Consider the following 21,986-nt stretch of genomic DNA (forward strand, 5'->3'; position numbering starts at 1 on the left):
CTAGGCTTACGGAGGCCCTTGGGCCGATAGCCTAGTACCTACCTATGAACCTTTATGAACTCTTCTTCCACCAAATTCTTACCAGAAGTATTCTCATAAGTCCTTTTAAATTCACCCCTAGGCAATACTTCCATAAGATGTGATGTGTGCATGCTACTGGCCTGTAAAAAAATTATTAACTGCAGTAGGCTTCACATGGGGTTTATATTTTACCTTCAAATCTTCCTTAACATAAAATTCCACATCCAGAAATCATATATTCATTCTATCCACAGTAAAAGTAAACTGCAACCCCAGTTCATTCTGGTTTAACTGATCAATAAATACAGAAAACTCATCCAAATTCCCCCTACATATAAAAATAAAATCATCAGTGTAACACTTAAACAAAAAATTCTATGGAATAAATAAATCTATTCTCAAAAAAGGCCATAAAAACAATAGCATAGCTGAAGACAAAAGAAGCCCCCATCATTGTGCCTTCTTTTTGCAAAACATAATCATCCCCAAAACAAAAATAATTATGCGTTAAACAAAATTCCAATACTTACACCAGAAAGGCCGTACGTAGTCCTTCCCCTAACATCCAAAGAACTGCTTCTATTCCCCACCTTCTTTTAATATATAAAGCTTTAATATCTACTGTAGGCCAGTAAAAATCTTTACACCACTGAATTTTCTTTACTTCTTGACAAATATCAGTACACTTAATATGGGAAGGCATCTTAGATAGACAGTACTTTAAACGGAAATTGAAAAAAATCCCAATATTTTGCATGAATGACCCCACACCTGTCACAGTTGGTCTACCAGGGGAGTCATTTAGATTCTTGTTCACTTTAGGGAATGGTATAAAAAATAGCATCTTTAGGATGTTTAACATACAACTTACTTATATCCCCCTCTGTCAAAAAAACATGTCTTTCCCCATTATGCAAAATTTCTTTTAACTGACTGTTGTAATGTTTCCTAGGTTTGTTTGCCAATTTTTCATATTCTGGACCAGCTAACAAATCAAACACCATTTTATCATACTTCTCCTAGGAAAACAATACCCAGTTTCCCCACTTGTCAGCCTGACAAAATTTAACATCACATTCTGAACTTCTACATAAATCTAAAGGGTCCCATTCACCCCTAGATAGGTTATATACGTTTCTAGATCTAACAAACTTATGGTATTGAAATTCCACTTTTTTTACATAATACCCTTTCAAAACGTTGAACAATGTTAGAACATTTAGGGGGAATGAAGGTACTAGAATTGGAAAAATGAGGCACCTTTACTTTCCCATAACCAGTAAAATAACCTACTTCCCCTTCACCTTCATTTTCGGAAAAAATATCTACCAATTAATTTTTATGTATAGACACGTCAAGCAATGAATCTTCAATATCAAACATTTCAACATTATCAGTTTCAACAAGTGCTTGTTTTCCTTCAAAATACACTCGTAAATACAATTTTCTACAAACATTTTTAATGTCCAAAATAACATTTGCCAAAGATGGAAAACAAGTAGGAACAAACTTGCTTCCCTTTAGCAGCGAATTTTCAAGGTCTTTAGTAATGGTAGCATTTGACAAGTTTATAATATGCAGCTGACCAGGCATACATACCTTATTTTCTTCATTTTTACTACAAAAAGGAACATCAGTCACAGTTTGTTTATCAAAGTAACTTACTATATGCCACCCAAGGTATGTCCACAGTAGCTTCTTCACTAAATTGCCAGAAAACTTCATTTTCACTATTTCCTGCTGCCACCACGATTTTTCTGACTGTGGCCTCACTCCTTGGACTAAAAATCCTTCTGCAGTGATTGTCCCATCTCATTTAGTTGCCTAATGCCCCCAAATGAAGCATTCTTCTTCCCAGCCTACATTTCAGATCCAGATGAGACTGAAGAGTCACATAATGTGAACGACCTATCCCCAGTGACTCTGGTGATAGCCTGCCCTCTTCTTTCTGGTTTTCGTTGCCATAGGAATATTTGATCTTTACCAAAGTCCATTATATCAAGGTTGAGTTCCTTTTTCTTCTGATTCACCACCTCTTTCTCAACCTTAACCAAACGGACTTTAATGCCCTTCGTACACTCAATAAAGGGCTGTTCAGCTGTTTCCTTGGCCAACGCCTCCTGTAACTTCTCAGTGTTACTATGAACTTTCTCATACTGTTCCTGGTTCCTTTTGACCAAAATTTTCAGCGAACTAAGAGTACAATGATTAGAAACTTGCTTCCATTCCTCCAGTAAATCAGCCTCATCATCAGTAAAGTCGTAGGCAGGTAGTTTATTTACACGGAGACCCCTAGGGGTAATATTCAATTCCAGATACTTGTCCAACAATATAGTATCATAGAATAAAGTCTATTCATTCAACATATATTTTTCTTAACTGTTCAAAATTACTGAAAATCCCCTTGATTTAAACCAGTGCAGGGATCCACACCTGCCAGTTTCTTTCCTTTTCTGCAACCAGTCCTGGAAAAATACCTTGTTACCAGCAGGCTCCATATTAGTATCCACCCTGCAAATACCAGGAACAGCAGATGCTTCCTCCAAAGACATGATGTAGAACAAATCCAAACACACAGCAACACGAAATATCCTGCAGTCCTCTAAGGTACAGGGGAGAGACAAATACTCTGGAGCTTTTTCAGTACATTGTTCAGGTATGGGAGAACCAAACCCTTCAGGTGTAGGAGAGGTCCAGATTAAGACATCCCTTACCAGACATATTCTGTCCCCAGATGTTTTTGTCCTCTAGTGTTGATGTCCTTTCTTATCACTGTTGCAGTATTCTTTACAATAGGGTATCCCCTGCTAAGGTGACTGACGGACATACCATCCTCAGAACTTCATTGCCACCTATCCGAACACCATCTTTGGTCGTCAGTCTGAATGCTCATTCATCTGCTGGTTACCAAGATGCTTTTCAGGTAAGTACCCTGTTGGGTTTTTTTTGTTATTGTTGTTGATTTCATGTCAACAGAAAGGGAAAATGCCAGTGTGGGAGTCAGAATCCCCGTAAGGATCGTCATGAGCAGTGTTTGTTTTGATTAGGTGTTTCTCACGACCAGAAGTTTTGTCCCACTTGTCAGGCATTTGTTCCAAAAACCTTGTGTATTTGTCCCTCTTCTTTAGCAATCTACTTAGAAACCACCATGTTAAATTGTTGGCTAAGGGTACTATGGAGGTCTTCCCTGCCCAAGAGTCAGCCATCTGCAAAGAAGACCAAGAAAGCTCAGTCAGATTCTTCAGTTGTACCACCTACACTAGACTTCTCTCTCAAGGTTAGTGAAAGCCGTGAGGACCGCCCGGTTTCTCAGTCAGATTCCTTTGCCACAACCGTTTTGGAGGCTGGCATGAATCCGGCTTCTCTCACATCCCTGGAGGCCTTGCAGACATCTGCTTTGTATGTTCGGGGGGAACCACAGCTGATTATTTCCAAAGGGCCTAGGGGTTTTCCACAAATCTTAGAGAAGAGATTCCTACTGCACTTGTAGAATATCGTCAGGGGTCCAAGCTACCTAAGATCTTTAGGGCTGATATCTTCTAAGCACCTGTCTACTGCTCACAAAGATCCTCAAACTGAATGGCAAAATTTCACACAAGGTCTGTTTAATGGCCTTATGGCTGAAGCCTCCTCAGGGGGTCTCTGTTCCTGCCCACACCCCAGTCTTCTACCACTCTTAAGAGTCCTAGGGAGCAGGTTTCATCTGATGAGGATGTGGATTCTGATGATGAATCCTTGACCTACTCTTCTCAGATTCCTTCTCCTTTGGATTATGGCTCTGATGAGGAGGAATCTTTTAGTCCCAATTCTTCTTTTGAGGATATTTCTGTTGGTGATACAATTTCCAGTATGATGGAGTTTTAAGTAGGATTGTGCTCATGTGTCTGATGTCCAGAAGAGGTGCAATGAGCTTTTTCAAACAGAGTCTTCTAAGTCCTCTGCTGTTAATCATATTCTTGCTGCCTTTTTGGATACAGCTTTTTTTACAGCTTCCAGGCTCCTGACTTCCTGGCCCCTGCTCCTAAAAAAAAAAGAAAAAACTGATAGGTTTTATAAGGTGCCTGAGGATTACTTTATAGGTGCCCTTATGCCAACTCTTCTGTTGTTTCTGTTACTTTAGACAAGCCATCTAAGCTTTTGCCTTCTACAAAGCTGTTTCCGTCTGACAAGGACAGCAGAACTATGGAGAGGTTGGGTAAAAAAGTGTATACTTCTGCTACCTTGACCTTTAAAGCTGTAAACTACCAGACCCACATGATCTGGTGTATTTTAGCTCTTCTGTGTGAGGTCTGTAAGGATCTTCCTGATTCTGAGGGGAAGACTTCAGCTGTTACTTTACTAGAGACATCCTCTCAGGTTGCTTGCCATTCTATTAATATTAAATGCATCTATGATGCAAATAATACCTCGTCTAGAGCTGCTGCTTTTGGTTCTGTGCTGAGGAGTTATTATTGGCTTCAGTTTCTGCCTTTGCCTAATGATATTAAGTCTAAGCTGATGTATGCTCCTATAGATAGCAAACATCATTTTGGTGCCACTGAGCAGTTTAAGTCCCTTCAGGAAAAGGTTAAGGCTTTACAGGATTTGAAACAAATTTTTGTTTCACCTGTTCCCAAATTTCAAATGAATTATCCTAATAAACCTGCTTTTGTCTGCAGACAGTCTTGCTATCCCCCCCCCCCCCAGAGATAAGAAGGATGTAGAAGGGCTCCTCGTCCTACGTCTACTCAAACTCCTTCAGCTCAGAAGCTTGATTTTCCAGACAAGCCAGGTACTTTCTGATCTTTCTTGCCCCTCTCTTCTCAGTCATATTTCTCTCTCTCTCTCTCTTTGTCTTTCCCTGTCGCTTCCTGTTTGGTTAAAGATCAGTCAGGATAATTAAGTTCTATCCATAATTTGCCAGGGATATTATATGGTTTGGAAAACTTGTCCCCCCTTTTTTGGCATTCCTCAGCCTCCTCAGGAACAGCTGTCCTTTTTTCCAGAGGTGCTTTGGGTCCTGTTGTCTCAGAAACAATTCAAGAAGTTCCAGCTCCTCAGAGGAGGAAGGGGTTTTACTCCAGAATGTTTTTGGTCCCCAGGAAAGAAGGCACCTGGGGACCCATTCTGAATCTCTCTCAGCTTTCTTTCCTTTCCTTTTGGATGCTACCCCCTTCTAACCTTGTTTCCTCTCCTTCTTCCTCAGGGTTTTCTAGTTTCCCTGGATATAAAGGATGCCCATCTCCACATCCGTATTCATCCCCTTTTCAGGAAGTTTTTACGTTTCTCTGTTGCTTCCTTGCATTATCAGTTCTCTGCTTTGCCCTTTGGCCTCTATACTGTCCCAAAGGTTTTCACCAAATGCCTCACGCCTGTGATTGCTTTTTGTATATTGGGGGGAATCCAGATCTTTCCTTACCTGGCTGAACTTCTCATTAGGCCTCCTTTCCAGAGATTTTATTTCAGTGTCTTCACTCTGCTGTTTGTCTCCTGCAAATCCTAGGGTTTACATTGAATTTCCAAAATGTCATTCCTGAATCCTTCTCAGGATCATGCTTTCCTAGGGAGTAGACTCCAGACTGTTCCAATGCTGCTCTCTGCCTTCTCCCAAGGCTTTAACTCTGATTGCTTTCTTTCAGTCCCTTCTTCCCTTGGACTCCATTACAGCCAGGGCCTTTCTAAGGGCTCTGGGATACATGGCTTCCACCATTCCTATGCTTCTTCTTGTCAGTCTTCATATGAGAAAGCTCCAGTGGTTCCTAAAGTCAATCTGGCTTCAACATCTTCATCCTCTGGATTTTCCAATTCCCCTTCTCCCATGCCTCAGACTAGAACTTCAGTGGTAGAATCATCAGTTGTCCCTCAACCCAGGGCTTCCTTTTCAATCCCCAGTTCCCACTCAAGAACTCTTTGCAGTTGCCTCCAACATGTGATGGGGGGCCTCCTTCAGTCATCTAAAAGTGCAGGGCCTTTGATCTGTTCATCAAAAGAAGGAACACATCAGTATGAAACAGATGAGAGCTCTTTTTCTGGCGCTTCAGACTTTTCATTCTCTTTTCCTTCTAAGGCCCCTCAGAATCTTCACAGACAGTACCACAGTGATGTGATACATCAACAAGCAAGGGGGGATAAGATATTATCTCCTGTGCAAACTAGCTCTTAAGGTTTGGGATCTAGCTGTCCAGTATCAGGTGACCCTTCAGGCAGTTTACATTCCCTGAGATCATAACATTATGGCAGATTCTGTGAGCAGATCCATAACACAGACTCACAAGTGGATGCTTCACAGAGATGTGTTTCTGGACGTTGTCCACCAGTGGGATACACCTCAAGTAGATCTTTTTGCCTCCTCTCTGAACAGGCAACTTCCTCTGTTTTGCACCAGCGTCCCATGTCTTCTGGCTTGGAAGCTGGACTCCCAATCTTTTTCTTGGAAGGGGATGTTTCTTCATAGCTTCCCTCCCCTTCCTCTCATATTAAGATTCCTGTTCAAGATAAAGCAGAATGCTCCAAATTTTGTGACTCCCTTTTGGCCCAGACAACATTGCTTCCCTCTTCTTCTGCATTTAGCCAAGGACAATCATTACAAGTTACCTCACAGGGTGAGCCTTCTCATGCAAGACAAGGGGTCTCTCATCCATCCCCACCTGTCCACTCTTCAACTGACATTGTGAGTGATAGGATTTTGATCCCTTTTAGCCATCTTTTTTTCTGAGGATGCGCTTCTGCACACTGACTAGGCGGCCAGATACAAGCCTGCCCCCACCTCCCATCCCACCCATTCGCGTTCTGTTTCTGTGCCCTGCCTCCAGCCTTCATTGCATTTTCTGTAGTGAAAAAAAATAATTTCTACTTTTAAACTGCAGCAAACTGCTTTCTACAATGTAGAAAACAGTTGCTAGATCATATACCATGTTTGTACCTTGCGTTATAATGCTCAAGTTTTTGTTTAAAAAATATAATTTCTTCTTTTAAACTGTAGCAAACTGTTGCTATAGTTTATACCTTGCATGAAGCAATACAGTACTCAGGTTTTAGTTAAAAAAACATTTTTTTTTTACTTTTAAATTGTAATAAACTGCTGCTTGCTTCAATGTAATAAGCAGATGCTACAGTTTAGACCACATACGAAGGACTACAGAACTCAAGTTTGATCACAAATACATTACTGACGTTTAAAACCGGTATTGCACTAAAGAGTGATCGGGATGATGGCTAACCAATTGCACCCTGTATCACTTTGCGTCTGGGGCAGTTTCCCCTCTTGACCCACCCTAGCTATACTACTGAATGATTATGCTGAAACTCTAACATCCTGTAATTCCTATCCCTCCTTCCCTTTCTCCTTCCCCTAGGCTTTCTCTCAACTCAGCAACCTGGCCACAGATAGTCTTAGACAAATGAAGGCTGAGAATAATTCAGAGAGGGTACGCTTGGCAGAGGACAGAAAATTCCTCATCCATTCAGGGGAACTCCCCTTGCATCTGCCAGACCAGACACATCTTCTCTGTCTGGTACTCTTTCTCATATTGTAAGCAGGGGTTATAGAACCAGTTCCTGCACCACAGAAAGGCAAAGTATTTGGGTCTATATTATCTCGCCAAAATGGCAATACAGCGAATGCCATTTCAGCGACACGTAAATACCGATCCTCCACTTCCGCAAACGGCCAGAACATTGATTTTTTTACCAAGGGAAAAAAATCACTTGGCCGTCGCTGTGTAATTGCCCTTTTCCCAAGTGTAGTGCGATCACAGAGTTGGTATATTTAGTTAGGGGGGTGTGGGGGGCACAGCCCCCACATTGGGGTTTGTGGGGGGCAAAGTCCCCCACTTTGGGGTTTGTGGGGGGCAAAGCCCCCCACTTTGGGGTTTGTGGGGGGCAAAGCCCCCCACTTTGTAATGTTAGGTATGGTGTTTTATGTGTGCTTGGAAAAAAAATCTATGTTCTGGTCATTCGCGGAAGTGGTGGATCGGTGTTTGTGTCGCTGAAACGGCATTCACTGTATTGCCATTTCAACGAGGTAATATAGACCCAAAGTATTTTACTCCATAATTTTTTTGGTATCAAAAATAGATGTATCATGGAAATTAATGTTAGATTTGTGTTTCCTAAATACCTTTCTGAAAGTACCCAAATTCAAAATGCACACCCTGCAGATTGTCTTACCCCTTTTTCTGGACCCCTGTTTCATGGTGACATTAGATCTGAGAGATGCTTATCATCACATTTCAAGTGCTCCCAACTTCAGGAAATATCTGGGATTTGTTGTGTCTGGCTCACATTATTACTTTTCTGCATTACGTTTTGGGTTATCTGTTGTGCCTCAAGTATTCACAAAGTGCATGGCTGCAGTGGTTGCTTTTTGCAGGACCCAGGACATCCACATTTTCTCTTATTTAGATGATTTTCTGATTTGTGCAGTGTGTGTTTCCCGGTGTTTTGAATCATTAGACAAGGTCTCAAGCATTCTACATCATCTGGACTTCAAGTTAAACCTATAAAAGTCCTATCTGACACCCTCTCAGAGAATTGTCTTCCTGGAATGTATGAGAGACACAGAAAAAAGAATAATCTTTCTACCAGAAGACAAAGTCCTAACTTATCAGAATATTTTCAGGGATTTGTCTCATCAAGAAGCTGCCTCCCTAAGAGAGTTTCTCAGAATTCTAGGCCTCCTGACATCAGTGGTGGTCCTGATACCTGTGGTCAGACTCCATATAAGAAATATTCAATGGTACTTAAAAAAATGTTGGCCCCAACACCTGTATCCCTTAGAGTTCCAGGTACCCAGTGCTGGAATTTTTAAATGACTGTTACAGTGGTGGAGGGATCAGATGGCTTTCAATCCAGGCGTACCCTTCTCCCTCCCGATCCCATTTCAATCAGTCCAGATGGGCTCGTCAGATTTGCATGAGTAGTAGTTTCCAGGGGGAGTTCAAGTGCGAGGTGATTGGGGTCCTTTGGGTATTACAAAACACACAAACATCAAAGAAATGTTAAGAATGATTCATACCTTAACAGTTTTTCACCAGTTATGGTCTCCAGGTCCCCTTTTAGTTGTCACAGACAACACCACAGTCATGTGGTTATCTAAACAAAGAATACCCTCTTTGCTCATTGACAGTGATGGCTTGGGAGCTAGCTTTACAGCATTCTTTGACACTTCAGGTTTTATACATTCTGACAGAGCAAAACATAGTGGTAAGCAGACTAAGGAGATTTCTGACAGACCTTCACAACTCGAAACTCAGGACAGAGGTCATCAGGGATTTGATCCAGATGTGGGGAACACCTCAAATAGATCTGGTCACCTTCTTTCAAAACAGACAGTTGAAAAAATTCTGTTTGAGACATCTTTGCAGCCATACTTGGAGTACAGATGCATTTTCATTCTGTTGGCTAGGAATGCTCCTTTATGCATTTCCACCCTTTCCACTGATACCCAAAGTTCTTCTGAAGGTTCAGAAAGAATTACCAAAGAGCATTATGGTGACCCCCTATTGGCCCATGCAAAGTTGGTTCTCCCTTTTAATGAAAACTACCAAGGGTAATTACCACAATCTTTCTCACATTCTGGATCTGCTCACAGTGTCAGGCCAACTGGTGCACCCCAACTTAGAGTAATTGCAGTTGACAGTTTGGATGATGTTATGTTGATACCTTTTAAGCACATGTTCCATTAGGGTGTGCAGTAGGTATTGAAGGAGGCAAGAAAACCTGCAATAAAAATCTTATGTTTACAAATGGAACAAGTTTTCTAGGTGGTGTCTAACTGATATCAGAGGACCCAGTATGGTGACAACCCCTCTTGTTTTTAAATGTTTCTGTAAAATACTGAACGATGGGTTATCTTCTGCATCTATCTAGGTGCATCTTGTGCCCATCTCTGCTTGTCTGCCTGTGGGTCCCTCGCATTTGTCTCTGTGTTCAAGCCATTTATGAAATGAGTGTTACACACGAGACCCTCTTGATAGCAAATTCCTCCTCCTTGGGATCTCAATTTTGTTCTTTAAGAGTTGACCTTATTTTCTTTTGGACATGCCTTTCAGGATGATTTGAAGTTCCTCACTTGGAAAAAATGTTTTACTTTTTATTCTGGCATATGTAAGACAAGTCTCTGAGGTGCAACCTTATCTGATTTTCCATGAGGACAGGGTTGTATAGACATCACTCTCCCAATTTTCTTTCCAGAATATAAAATGAAAGGAGAGAAGATTGTGCATACCTTGGAAGAGCACAGTCAGCTCAGGTACTTCCTTGACAAAACTAAGTCCTTCAGGAAAGCTGAAGAACTGTTTAATTCCTATTGTGGTGTTAAGAAGGGTCAGCGTGTCTCTAAGGAAATGTTTGCTCATTGGTTGTCATCTGCTATTGTTTTTTGTTAATCCCACCATGGCGAATGTATTCCAGACAAAGTTATGGAACATTTCACTAAAGCCTTATCCTTTTTGGGGGCATATTGGAAAGGAGTAGACTCTAGAAGCATTATAGAGACAGCAACCTGGTCCCCTGTTCATACCTTTACAAAGCACTACATATTGGATTGTTTCTCACATTACAGAACAGGCTTTGCAAAGACCATTCTCCAGGAGCTCCTGGATGCCTATACTTCCTGCTTCCAGGTAAGTTAAGCTTTGAGAATCTACCCATATTACAGTTATGTAAGTCCTACTTACCCGTAGAAGTAGATGTTCAAATTTCACATTGCCTCAATGGCAGCACCCACCCAGCATCTCCCATATTTTGTATATAGTTTGATGGTACCCAACCTTGTTGTGTTCTTGGTTGACTTTGATTATGTGTGATGGTGTTTTGTGGCTGCAAATTGTTTGGTTTTAGGCAGTTCTTGCTTCTGGTACTTGGTTCTTCCTACTTGACACTGAAAGCCTGAATAAGTGAATTTCTGTAATAGGCGTTAGGCTTCCTCTGATGGGCAGACCTAGCCAGTCCCCTATCTCAGAGGGTCAGAAGAGGGGATTCTAAGCTCTAGAAAGCTGCCAGTGTGGGTTTGTGAACGTACAGAACCTATATGCCACTGAGGAAGTATGAAATTCGAACATCTATTGTTACAAGTAAGTAGAAAAGCAACTGTACTTTAACCTTTCTTCTTCCTCTGAGGTAAAGAATTCATTAAATCCTTCTGTGACAGCTGCTTCACAGGTTGCAAAACATATTTTAAAATGTACTTTTTATGATACAGCTGACTGTTCCACTAGAGCCTCCGCATCTGAATCAATTTTGAGGTGACTTGCTTGGCTTTCTAATCAAAACTGTCCTGAAGAAGTTAAATCTGAGAATCTGATGCTGTCATTTTTCATTCGTTCCTCATCTGATGGGTCTCTGATCCAGCTCAGCTGCATTTACTAGACTCTCGGATCCAACTCTTGAGCTTCTGCCTTTACCCATAATGCCCCAGTTATCCTGCAGTACCTCAAATCTCATTTGCCACCATATCACTGCAAACGGGGTTCCTTCTCTTTGATCTTTGGGGTGTAGTTTTTTGCCAGAAAGTGTGACTCTGTTTCTACTCTCCTTATAGGTCCATCTTTCTTTATCATCTGTTCTTCCCTTACTGCAGTTTTTCATGTTCTGTCTCATCAGGTCTAAGTTTTATTTCTCTCTTCTTCTTATCTATTTCTTACTACCCTTCAGAGAGTAATATTTTTCTACCATTGTTGGTAGTTCCCTCTCATTCCCCCCCAAAAAAAATAAAAACAAAAACCACTAAAACTATCAAACTGAAATACTGTCAGCCCTTCTCCTTTTTTTGTTACTATGGCTGAAAAGCCACTGGGTTTAAAAAATGCACTTCCTGTGGGCATAACGTCCCCAGATCTGATGCCCACAGGAAGTGCATTTGTTGTCTGCGTGCTGCCCACTTAGAGACATAGTGCACAATTTGTGCTGGCTTCAACACCAGGACTCTTAGCGACTGGCATAGCAAACTGGTCCTAAAGGGTCTGTTACCTCCTCCTTGTTTCTCAGTTCTTGTTTCAGGAGCTCAAACCCCTGCAAAAAATCATAAGCCCTCTTCGGAGACAAAAGAATCCAGGAAGTGGTCTCCCACCCTCTCTCCAAAATCAGCTCCAATTTTGGAGTCTACTGTGAAATTTCAGACAATATCACATCTGACACCCTTGGATCTGAATCTTACCAAGTCAAAGTCTCCTAAGATCCAGTCCCACACCTTCTTTCTGAAGCCTGTCTCTCCTTGGCTCCACTCTCCCTTTTTCCAAGAGATCTCGAAGTGTGTGTCCTGGCCTCATCTACTACTTCCGCCATCAGGTCTTCCAGGGGCCTTTCCAAAGCCAGCTTGGATAGGATGATGAGGAAGTTCCTCAGAGCTCAGATTCAGATGGGTATTATCCCAGCTCTGTCTCCTGTTGGATCCATGGGCCTCCCTTAAGTTTCCACAATGTACTTTCTCCTTCTCTGATCCAACCAGTGATTTTGGAGCCCTCGGATCTAAGAGCCTTGAGAGTGTCTGTGTCAGATCTGAAGATGGCTAGGTCTTTTCGACTCTGACTGATTTTCATGACTCGTCCGGCGTTGATCCCCTTGGAACAGGACAAGTCTTGGACCTAAAGCATTGACTCTGAATCTGGGAGGCTTGGTTTGTCTCCTAGGCTGTCAGAGCTGTTCCTACCCCTTGGAGATTTGATGTTGGATAGCACGGGTCTGACTCTCCCCTCAAGACAGGGATCCAGGCAGTATTGGGACATGGTGGCATCAAGGGCTTCAGCTCTTCTGTGGCCAGCTATGGCTTCTCCCAGTTCTTCCTTTGAGGTGGTGGTGAGGGCGTTTTTTCATCCTAGAGAGAAGAAGAGTAGTCATGTCTGTCATCTAAGAGACATGGGTACTCTTCTTTATATCCTACAGCCCTGCCACCATCTGGTCTGAGCTCTGATCCTCACAGAGCTATCTGGCAGGGAGAGCTAGTCCAATTAAGCATCCAGACTGTCCCTCTCGAGGACTTTCCTCCTGTCTTCAGACACCTCTTTAGACCATCCTATTGAATCCCTGAAAGAGAACATGCAAGAAGAGGCACATAGATTCACTTCAGGAATCGTTCACTAAAGACACTGATGTCGATGAAGGGGAGGAGTCCCCAAGATCTCCAACAGATGAGGTCAGGCAGAAAGGTGGATGGTCTTCTGATCCCCCCTTCCCAGGAGGAGGCAATGTTCCTGGAAGCTTTTGGGTTCAGTCCGTCTACTTCTTGGGTGACCCCACCACTGATGAGCTTATAGATCTGGACTCTCGCCGGGTGTGGAAGGAATCTGATATTGTAGAACCCAATCCTTGCTCTGATGAGAAGTTTCTTACTTCTCCCAAATACAGACCCTACTGGAGCAAGGGGGCCCTTGTTGATAGCGTTGTTGCGGTGGCAGCCACCAAAAAAAGAGCTGGCAAAGCAGAGCTCCTCTGTCCATCCCCCTAACAGGAAGTCCAGCATGTTGGACAGATTTGGTAAATGCATTTATGCTTCAGCTATATTTGCGTTGTGGTCGGTGAACTATTTGGCAAATTTCACTGGGCTGGAAAGGGATTTGTCTAAAGAGCTTTCCAAGTCTGTGTCTGTGTAAGACCACAAAAAGCTTTTTTTCACAGCTGGCACCCTTCAGTCTATCTCTAATGCATCCATGAGGTTAATTTCCCATGCTGTAAGGGAAACCCATGGGCAGCAGGTTCAAGCATAGCCATAAGGAGAGATGCCTGGATGCATTAGTGCAACTTTGCGGAGTCCTTCAAGTCTTTGTTCATCAGGCTTGTCCTTGTTTGTCCTGACTGTTAAGGGAATCTCTTTCTAGTAGTGAGCAAGAGAGGAAGACATTGTCTGCTGAGGGGATCTGTTTTTTTACCCATCAGAGATCCTTTACCAGGAATCAGTGAGGAGGGAAAAAAATGTGGTCCCGTAAGTCCCAGAGTCCTTTCCAAGACTCACAAGGGGATACCACCCCCAGAGGCAGTGAGGGGAAGTTCTAATGGAAGATGCTGGTCTGGTGGCAAAGGAGGCCCACAAAACCAGGGTTTTCAAGACACCTTCTCAGATGAACCTTTTCAGCTCTCCTGAATGGTTGTCTGACTGCTCATATCTGGAGGTAGTTGGTTGGGGGGGGGGGGTTGTCTCTGCACCCTTATGCCTGGGCATCAGTAATAAAAGATACTAGGGTGTGGAAAATCATATCCAGAGGTTATTTCATACCATTTTCACAGATTCCCCCAAGCAACAGAAAAAAGGCTTCCAGATGTTCCACCCAGTTGAGAGGGAGGCAGCAGCTCCAAAATTTGAAAGCTTCTAGAGAAAAGAGTCATCCAGGAGGTCCCACTAAACCAGAAAGGATTCAGAATGTACTCAGGATTCATTTTAGTGCCAAAGAAAACAGGGGACCTGAGACCAATTCTGTATCTCAGCAAACTGAATCAGTTTGTAAAAAAACTCAAAGTTCCAAGTTGTTATGGTTCAGTCCATTTTGCCATTTCTGTGAAAGTATGCTTGGATGTGCTCCATTGATTTTCAGGATGTTTACTATTGTATCTAAGTGAAGAGATGCTCCTGAAGATGCTCTTGGCCTGGGGGCCAGTCACTATCAGTTTGGATCCCTGCCATTTGGTCTCACCATAGCGCCCAGGGTGTTTACCAAATGAATAGCAGTGGTAGCAGCTCACTTGAGACTGCTAGGATTCCAAATGTTTCCATACCTAGATGACTGGCTCCTCACTGTCCCAACCAAGCATCTCCTTGAAAAATCTGGGGACTACTTGCTACAGTTATGTTAATCCCTAGGCATCACAGTCAACTCATGTAAATCACATCTTCAACCTGTTCAGACCGTGGAATTCATAGGTACTCATTTGGACTAAGTCGGTCAGATAACGTTCCTTCCACTGAACAAAGTATGGAACACAAAGTGTCAAGTAAAACAAGTTATCTCACAGCTTCTCCTCTAGCTAAGTTGATTCTTAAGACTTGAGGGTCATTGGGAGCAGCCTTAACCTTGGTTCCTATGACTCACTTTTATATGCACATTCGTCAATGGACTGTAGCTGTTCAGTTGTCAGTTCTTTACCATCTCTTGTCTTCACCAGTTAAACTCACATAAGTATGCAAAGACCATCTGCATTGGTGAAGTCAGTTGAACAAAGATTCTCAAGGCTGCCCTCTTGTTTTTCCACTCTCAGTAGCTACGATAACCACGGATGCCTTCCAGTTGGGGTGGGGGGAATATTTCTTGGGAAGGACAGTCTAAGGCACATGGTTTACAGAAGAGACAAATTTGCATATCTGTATTTTGGAGATGAGTGGTCCTCCTAGTGTTGCAGGCTTTTCCAGATGCCCTCCCTCTTGGGATGATTGCTGTTCAAACCAACAAACATGTCTGTGGTCTGGTGCAGCAGCAAACGGGGGAACCCGATCTTATTTCCTTTGTTGAAAGGCAGTGAGAGTGTCGCAGTGGGGAGTCTCCTCCAAGATCTTTACATCTTTCTTATGGCAACTCACTTCCCATGGAAGTCCAACATGCTACTGGACAAACTCAGATGATCCATTCTGATGCATCACAAGTGGTGGAAAGGATTTTCTGTCAGTGGGGTCAACCTTGCTGTCATCTGTTTGCCTCTCCCTGCAACAACAAGTGCAGCAGGTTCTTTGCCCTGATCCCCCCAATCCAGGCATCACCGAGAGATGGTCTAGTCCACGTTTGGTCCTCTCGTCTCCTTTGCGCTTATCCCCAGTACCCGTAATTTACAAATTCATAAAGGATGCACTTTGGTTGAAAGGCACAGTTATCCTCATTGCCCCTTTTTTCACTGTGTCAAGTGTGGTTCCTTTTCCTTTGGTTTCACTTTCGATATCCACCTTGGATATTGGACGCCAATCCAAACCTTCTCTGTCATCCTATGGAGATGGCTTACCCGGACATTTCAGGCCTCAAGTTCACTCCATGGTTTGTCCAATTGCACTGATGGTTAGACAGCCCAGGCTTTACTTCCTGGTCTGATAGATATTGCTGTTATCCCAGAAGGCCTCTACCAGGAAGATCTACATGAGTAAATGGAAGAGATTCTCAGTTTGGGCTCATCAGAAGGAATTAGACCCCTTCACCACCCCTATTCCTGCTGTCTTGGAGTTTTTAGCATCTATTTGTCAAGAAGGGGCTAGTTTCTCTATCAAAGTGCAGTTGCCAGTAATATCTAATTTTCATTCAGGTTAAAATGCTTCCACTTTAGCTTCATCATAATTTTGCAAGGCTTTACTTAAAGGAACCATTTTCCTCAGGCCCCCAGTGAAGGATCCTACCAAACATAGGTTTTAACGTTTTCTTACTGTAAGGTTTAACTTGTGTCCATTTGAGCCATTAGCTAGATCCAACCAGAAATTTAAATCTAGGAAAAATGCATTTCTAGTGGCTATTGCATCTGTGAGATGAGTATCTGAGCTCCAGACTCTCTCTTCGAAATCCCTTTATTTGATCTTCCACAAAAATAGTTACTTTACAGACCAATCCATCCTTCTTGTCCAAAGTAGCCTTGGAGGCGAATCTTAACCAAGTCATTAATTTGCCTGTTTTCTTTCCCAGCTTCAATAATAAAGGTGAATACATGCTTCATCTCTTGGATGTATATAGACAACTCCACTTTTATTTCCATAGAACAAAAGACAGCTCAGTTTTGTTTCATTCTCCCCCAACAAATTGGGTAGACCAGTTTCTAACGTTACTTTAGCTAAATGGCTTACAGACTGCATATCCTTTGTTTATAGTCAATGAGATTTGTCCTCACACAGACCTCATAAAGCGCACTCCACCAAGTCTATGTCAGATTCATCCATTTTTGGTCTAGGATGTCAATTAATGACATTCGTGTCACAGCTACTTGGTCCAATGCTCATACATTTATTGTTCATTACAAATTGGATTTGACTTCCAGAAGCAGGGCTGCCTTTTTTTCTGCAGTACTGCATAATATCCTTCTGTGAGGGCCATCAGAGGTTCATGTAGCTTGGGACTCTGTCCCATAAGATGAGGCATGAATGAAAATGACATCAGATATTAAAGTTTTGTACTCACCATAACTATACATCTTTGTTGTCCATGTTCATTATTCCTCAACTTCCCACCCTCCTTCCCGCTTCCCTTTTCTTCCTGCAGTGACCTTATGGTTGTTGTGAAATCTATGTTCTATGTTTGAGCCCTAGTCCTTTCTACCAGACTTCCTTTTATCTTAGCCTGAGGCTAGTTCTTTCTGTTTGTTTTGAGGCAGCAGACTTAATCTCAGGTATTGCAGGGTAACTGGGACATTATGGGCAAAGGGCGGAGCTTGAGAGTTGGATTCGAGAGTCTAGTAAATGCAGCCTAGTCGGATCTGTGGACAAATCTGAGAGTCACCAGTTGAGGAAGAATGAAATGGCCAACATAGATGCATTATTATGGTGAGTACATAACTTTCATTTTTAAGCTCCCCCTTAGATAAAGTGATGCTTGTTTGGCTTTCTGCTGCTGAAATGTGAAGAAAGGGGTGAACTGAGACAAGGAGTGTCTCAAATTTTCCAACCCTGTTTTTTCAGACCAAATAATAAATGTGAAGTTGTTCAATCTCACTGTTCATTCTTCACTGATGGGTTCGGAGCCGATCCATCGGCTCCACACGGCCGTTAGCAAAGCTCAGTGTTTGCCAGTAGCTCGAGACCAAGCCCCTTATCCCATGATGCACTGCTGGAATTACCTCAGATCTAGTTTGCCACAGCACGGATCTCAGGCGTTCCAGTTCACCTTTTTTGACACAAAATCGCTGTTTGCAAGTCTTTTTCAAATTTTTTTTTTTATCTCTTATAGATAATTACTCATATATATATATATATATATATATATATATATATATATATATATATATATATATATATATATATATATATATAGCCCTGTAGTTGTCTCTTTAGACCTAGTCCCTTGGTGCTTCATAGTTTATTATATTTGTAGCGGCCTCGTGTTAGGCCTAGTTTCAGTGTGTGTGTGTGTGTGTGTGTGTGTGTGTGTGTGTTTCATTATATTGCTATAGTGTTCATAGTGTAGATAGTGTGCTGTTTCACATTTCTTAGAGTTGGCCTTCCTTTCTCAGGCCATTGTTAGAGTGTGTTTTGTATTCAGTTTAGCCTAAGGATAGCTTTTAACTTTTAGGATATATTATACTGTTGGCCTTTTTTCTAGGCCATTTGTTAAATGGTGTTGGGTTGTTAGTAGTGTTATCTTGACTTCTTCTAGTCTGTATATTGCTTAATATGTCTGAGGAAAAAGACAAGCACCCAAAGTCTGGGTTCAAAAAATGTCCAGACTGCGGGCAAAAGATGTCTCTCACTAATGGGCATGTTCAGTGTGTGTATTGTTTGGGTGCAGTGCACTTGCAGGAGTCCTGTAGCATTTGCCATTCCTTTTCTTCAAGGGTTATTTTAGACAGGAAAAGGAAGCTTGTGGATCAAGGTTTGCTGAAGCATCCTTTTACTGAAGCTTTGTCTGACCAGGATGGGGCCAGCAAGTCCTCTAAATCATCAAAATCATCTACTGATTCCAAGGCATCTAAAAAGTCTAACAAAGTGGAGGATTCTGGGACTTCATCTCCACAGCTATCGGAGCCGAGTGTCTCTTCTTTTCGGAGCCGACCCACTGTCTTGGTGCCATTCTCTGAGAGACCTGTATCTACACTCCTCCAGTCGGCACCTTCGGTGCAGTCCTCTAGATCTTCTGTCAGCCTCTCAGATTTAGATATGGACCAATTGGTGCAGAAGTTCTTACGGCATCAGGCCTTGCCAAATTGTTGTCAGCTCCGACCCCAGTGTCGGAACCAAGGACCACCATCCCAGATTTGACTGCTCCTCCTCCGAGCTGTACTGGATCTTCAGAGCCGGAGTGGGCCAACCTGCTGTTCGTGGAGCCTTTGGAGCCGAGACCTGCCCCAATGTCATCGTTTCCATCTACTCTGACGCCCTCGGTGCCAGCCAGAGACTCTAGGGACCGACACTCTCCTGTCGGGTCCATGGAGGATAGTCGCACCGACTTGTCGGTGCCGACTCTTCCTCTCGGGGGCCTCGGCTCAGATGAGCTCAGCTCCTACCTCCAGCTCGGAGCCCACGGCCTCAGTGCAGGAGGGGATGGCGGTTCCCTCGGATCCATCAACTCCTTCTCATCAGAGCCGTGATGCCTTTGAAGCCGTGAGGAGAGCCTTGTCCCCAAAGACATCCTCAACACCAGGTCTGGCCTCTTCTTCCCACAAAGTGCTTGTGTCCGCTTCTGCCTCCATCGTCCCTGGTCAAGCGTAGAGACCCTGAGCCTCAGGTAGCCCCACAGGGCACCCCTTGCTCTTCTGAGACCTCCCCAGAGGCTCCCACTGAGGAGGCCCCCAGGAAGAGATTGTGTAAGAGGAGACACTTGGACTCCCCCACAGGAGTCTTTGACATCTGATACTGACTTGGATGAGTCAGAAGGATTCACCTGATCCCCCTCTGAGGATATCTCCTTTGCAGAGATACATAAGATCCTTAGGCAGAGGGGTGATTGGCAGTCCAAAAGCCCTACTGAGGATGAGTCAGTTCTCCTGAAGGCTTTCGGGTCTCAACCTTCCACCTCTTGGGTGTTTCCGTCCTTCGATGAGCTCATGCAGCTGGTCTCTTGAAGGGCGTGGGAGACACCGGAGTCCATTAACAAGTTAATTTCTGCACCTGTAGATAAAGATTTTTTGTCCAAGGGAGTCCCTGTTGATGCCATGGTGGTGGCGGTGGCCACCAAGAAAGAAATGTCTGAGACTTCCTCGACGATCCATCCTCCTAACAGAGAATACAGGATCATGGATCGTTATGGGAAATGCATGTTTAGTTCAGCGACTTTTACACTCCGATCCTTGAACTATTTGACCCACTTCACCAGACTGCAAAGAGATCTCTTTAAGGAGTTGAGAGATACTCCAGGGTACTGTAGCTGCAGGGGCTTTGGACAATGTTGCCGCCAATCTTGCTACCCTAAACTCCATCGTGAACTTGTCCATGCGTCTCATAACATATGCAGCTGATGGGACGAGTAGAGCAGCGGGTACAGGAGTTGCACTAAGATGACATTCCTGGATGCGCTTGTGTTCCTTCGCGGAGTCCTTTAAGTCTTCATTTGTCAACACCCCGTTTGATGGCTCATCTCTCTTTGGGCCCAAAGTAAAGGAAACCCTTACCAGGTGTGAGCAGGAGAGAAAGACTCTGTCTGCTGTCGGAGTCCATTTCTCCACCCCTACTTGGCCTTACCCCAAAGGCCAACGGGGAGGGAAAATGTGGTTCCGAAAAGCCCAAGGAGCCTTTCAGGACACACGTGGTCAACCCCCCTCTAGGGGCAGAGGAGGGGGTAACAATGGAAGACGCCACAGTCGTGGCAGAGGGGGTCCGCAACACCAGGGTGACAGAGATCACTTCTCTGGTCAACCCTATCAGCGCTCCTGAAGGGAGACCTGACTGTCCTGCTCTGGAGGCAGTCGGGGGTCGCTTGTCTTTATACCCAGATGCCTGGCAAGATATAACAAACAGCTGGGTACAAAGCATTATTTCCAGAGGGTATATCATACCATTCTTCACCCAGCCTATGCATCCCGGAAGTTCCACCCAGTTACAGGGAACAAGCAACTATAGAGGTCTGCAAGTTGCTAGAAAGAGTCATCCAGCCAGTCCCAGCAGACCAAATAGGATTTGGAACTTACTCAAGATTCTTTTTGGTTCCAAAGAAGACAGGGGACTGGAGACCTATTTTGGACCTCAACAGACTCGACCAATTTGTAAAGAAAGCGAAGTTCCGGATGGTCACGCTTCAGTCGATGCTTCCCTTTTCAGGGAAAGCAATTGGATGTGCTCGATAGATCTCAAGGATGCGTACTACCACATAAAAATGGCCAGGCCATCCATAGATCATTTGCGTTTCCGACTGGGAGCCAATCATTATCAGTTTCGAGCCCTGCCCTTTGGTCTCACTACAACCCCCAGAGTGTTCACCAAATGCATGGCAGTGGTCACGGCTCATCTGAGGCGTCTAGGATTCCAGGTGTTTCCGTACCTAGACGATTGGCTCCTTACCTCCACCACCAGGCATCAACTTATTCAAGCAAGAGAATACACTCTGACACCACTTAAGCATTACAATCGACTCAGAAAAATCTGCCTTGTCATCATCGCAGCATATTGTCTTTGTAGGGGCAGAGTTAGACACTTCAACCACCACTCTATGACTACCAACCGAGAGGGTTTTTCTCCTTCGCCAGCATGTCAGATCACTAGTGTCAAAGGACAGAGCACCAGCCACAGAAGTCTTAAAAGTGTTAGCTTTCATGGCTGCAGCGATCTTGGCCATACCTTTAGCAAGGATGCATATGCGGATTCTTCAATGACTGCTGTTCACCCAATGGTCCTGTCAGGAACTTCCAATGAGTCATATGATTTTGATTACAAACTCTTGCAAGAGAGATCTCCAGTGGTGGTTGACGTCTCTTCATGTAACCATAGGACGTCCCTTTATTCTACCCCCTCCAGTAGCCACTGTGACCACGGACGCTTTCCTGATAGGGTGGGTGGGGCATTTTCAGGGAATGACCGCCCAAGGCACATGGACGGATCAAGAATCACACCTGCATATCAATGTCCTGGAGATGAGAGTAGTACTTCTGGCGTTGCAGTACTTTCAGGACTCTCTTTGTCTAGGGACGATTGCAGGTCAGACAGACAACATGTCAGTAGTCTGTTATTTGAACAAGCAAGGCAGGACCAAGTCTTAACCCCTTTGCTGAGAAGCCCTCAGAGTTTGGCAGTGGGCTGTTTCCTCCCAGCACTTTCTGTTGGTAATGCACATCCCGGGGAGATCCAACGTGATAGCAGACAAACTGAGCAGAGCAGTTCTGTTGTCACACGAGTGGTCCCTCAAACAAAAGATTGCGGACAGGATTTTCCGCAAATGGGGCCAGCCTTG

The sequence above is a fragment of the Protopterus annectens genome, chromosome 16.part0 (genome assembly GCF_019279795.1).
Source record: "Protopterus annectens isolate FY-2018-M chromosome 16.part0, PAN1.0, whole genome shotgun sequence".
In the NCBI taxonomy this organism is placed as follows: domain Eukaryota; kingdom Metazoa; phylum Chordata; order Ceratodontiformes; family Protopteridae; genus Protopterus; species Protopterus annectens.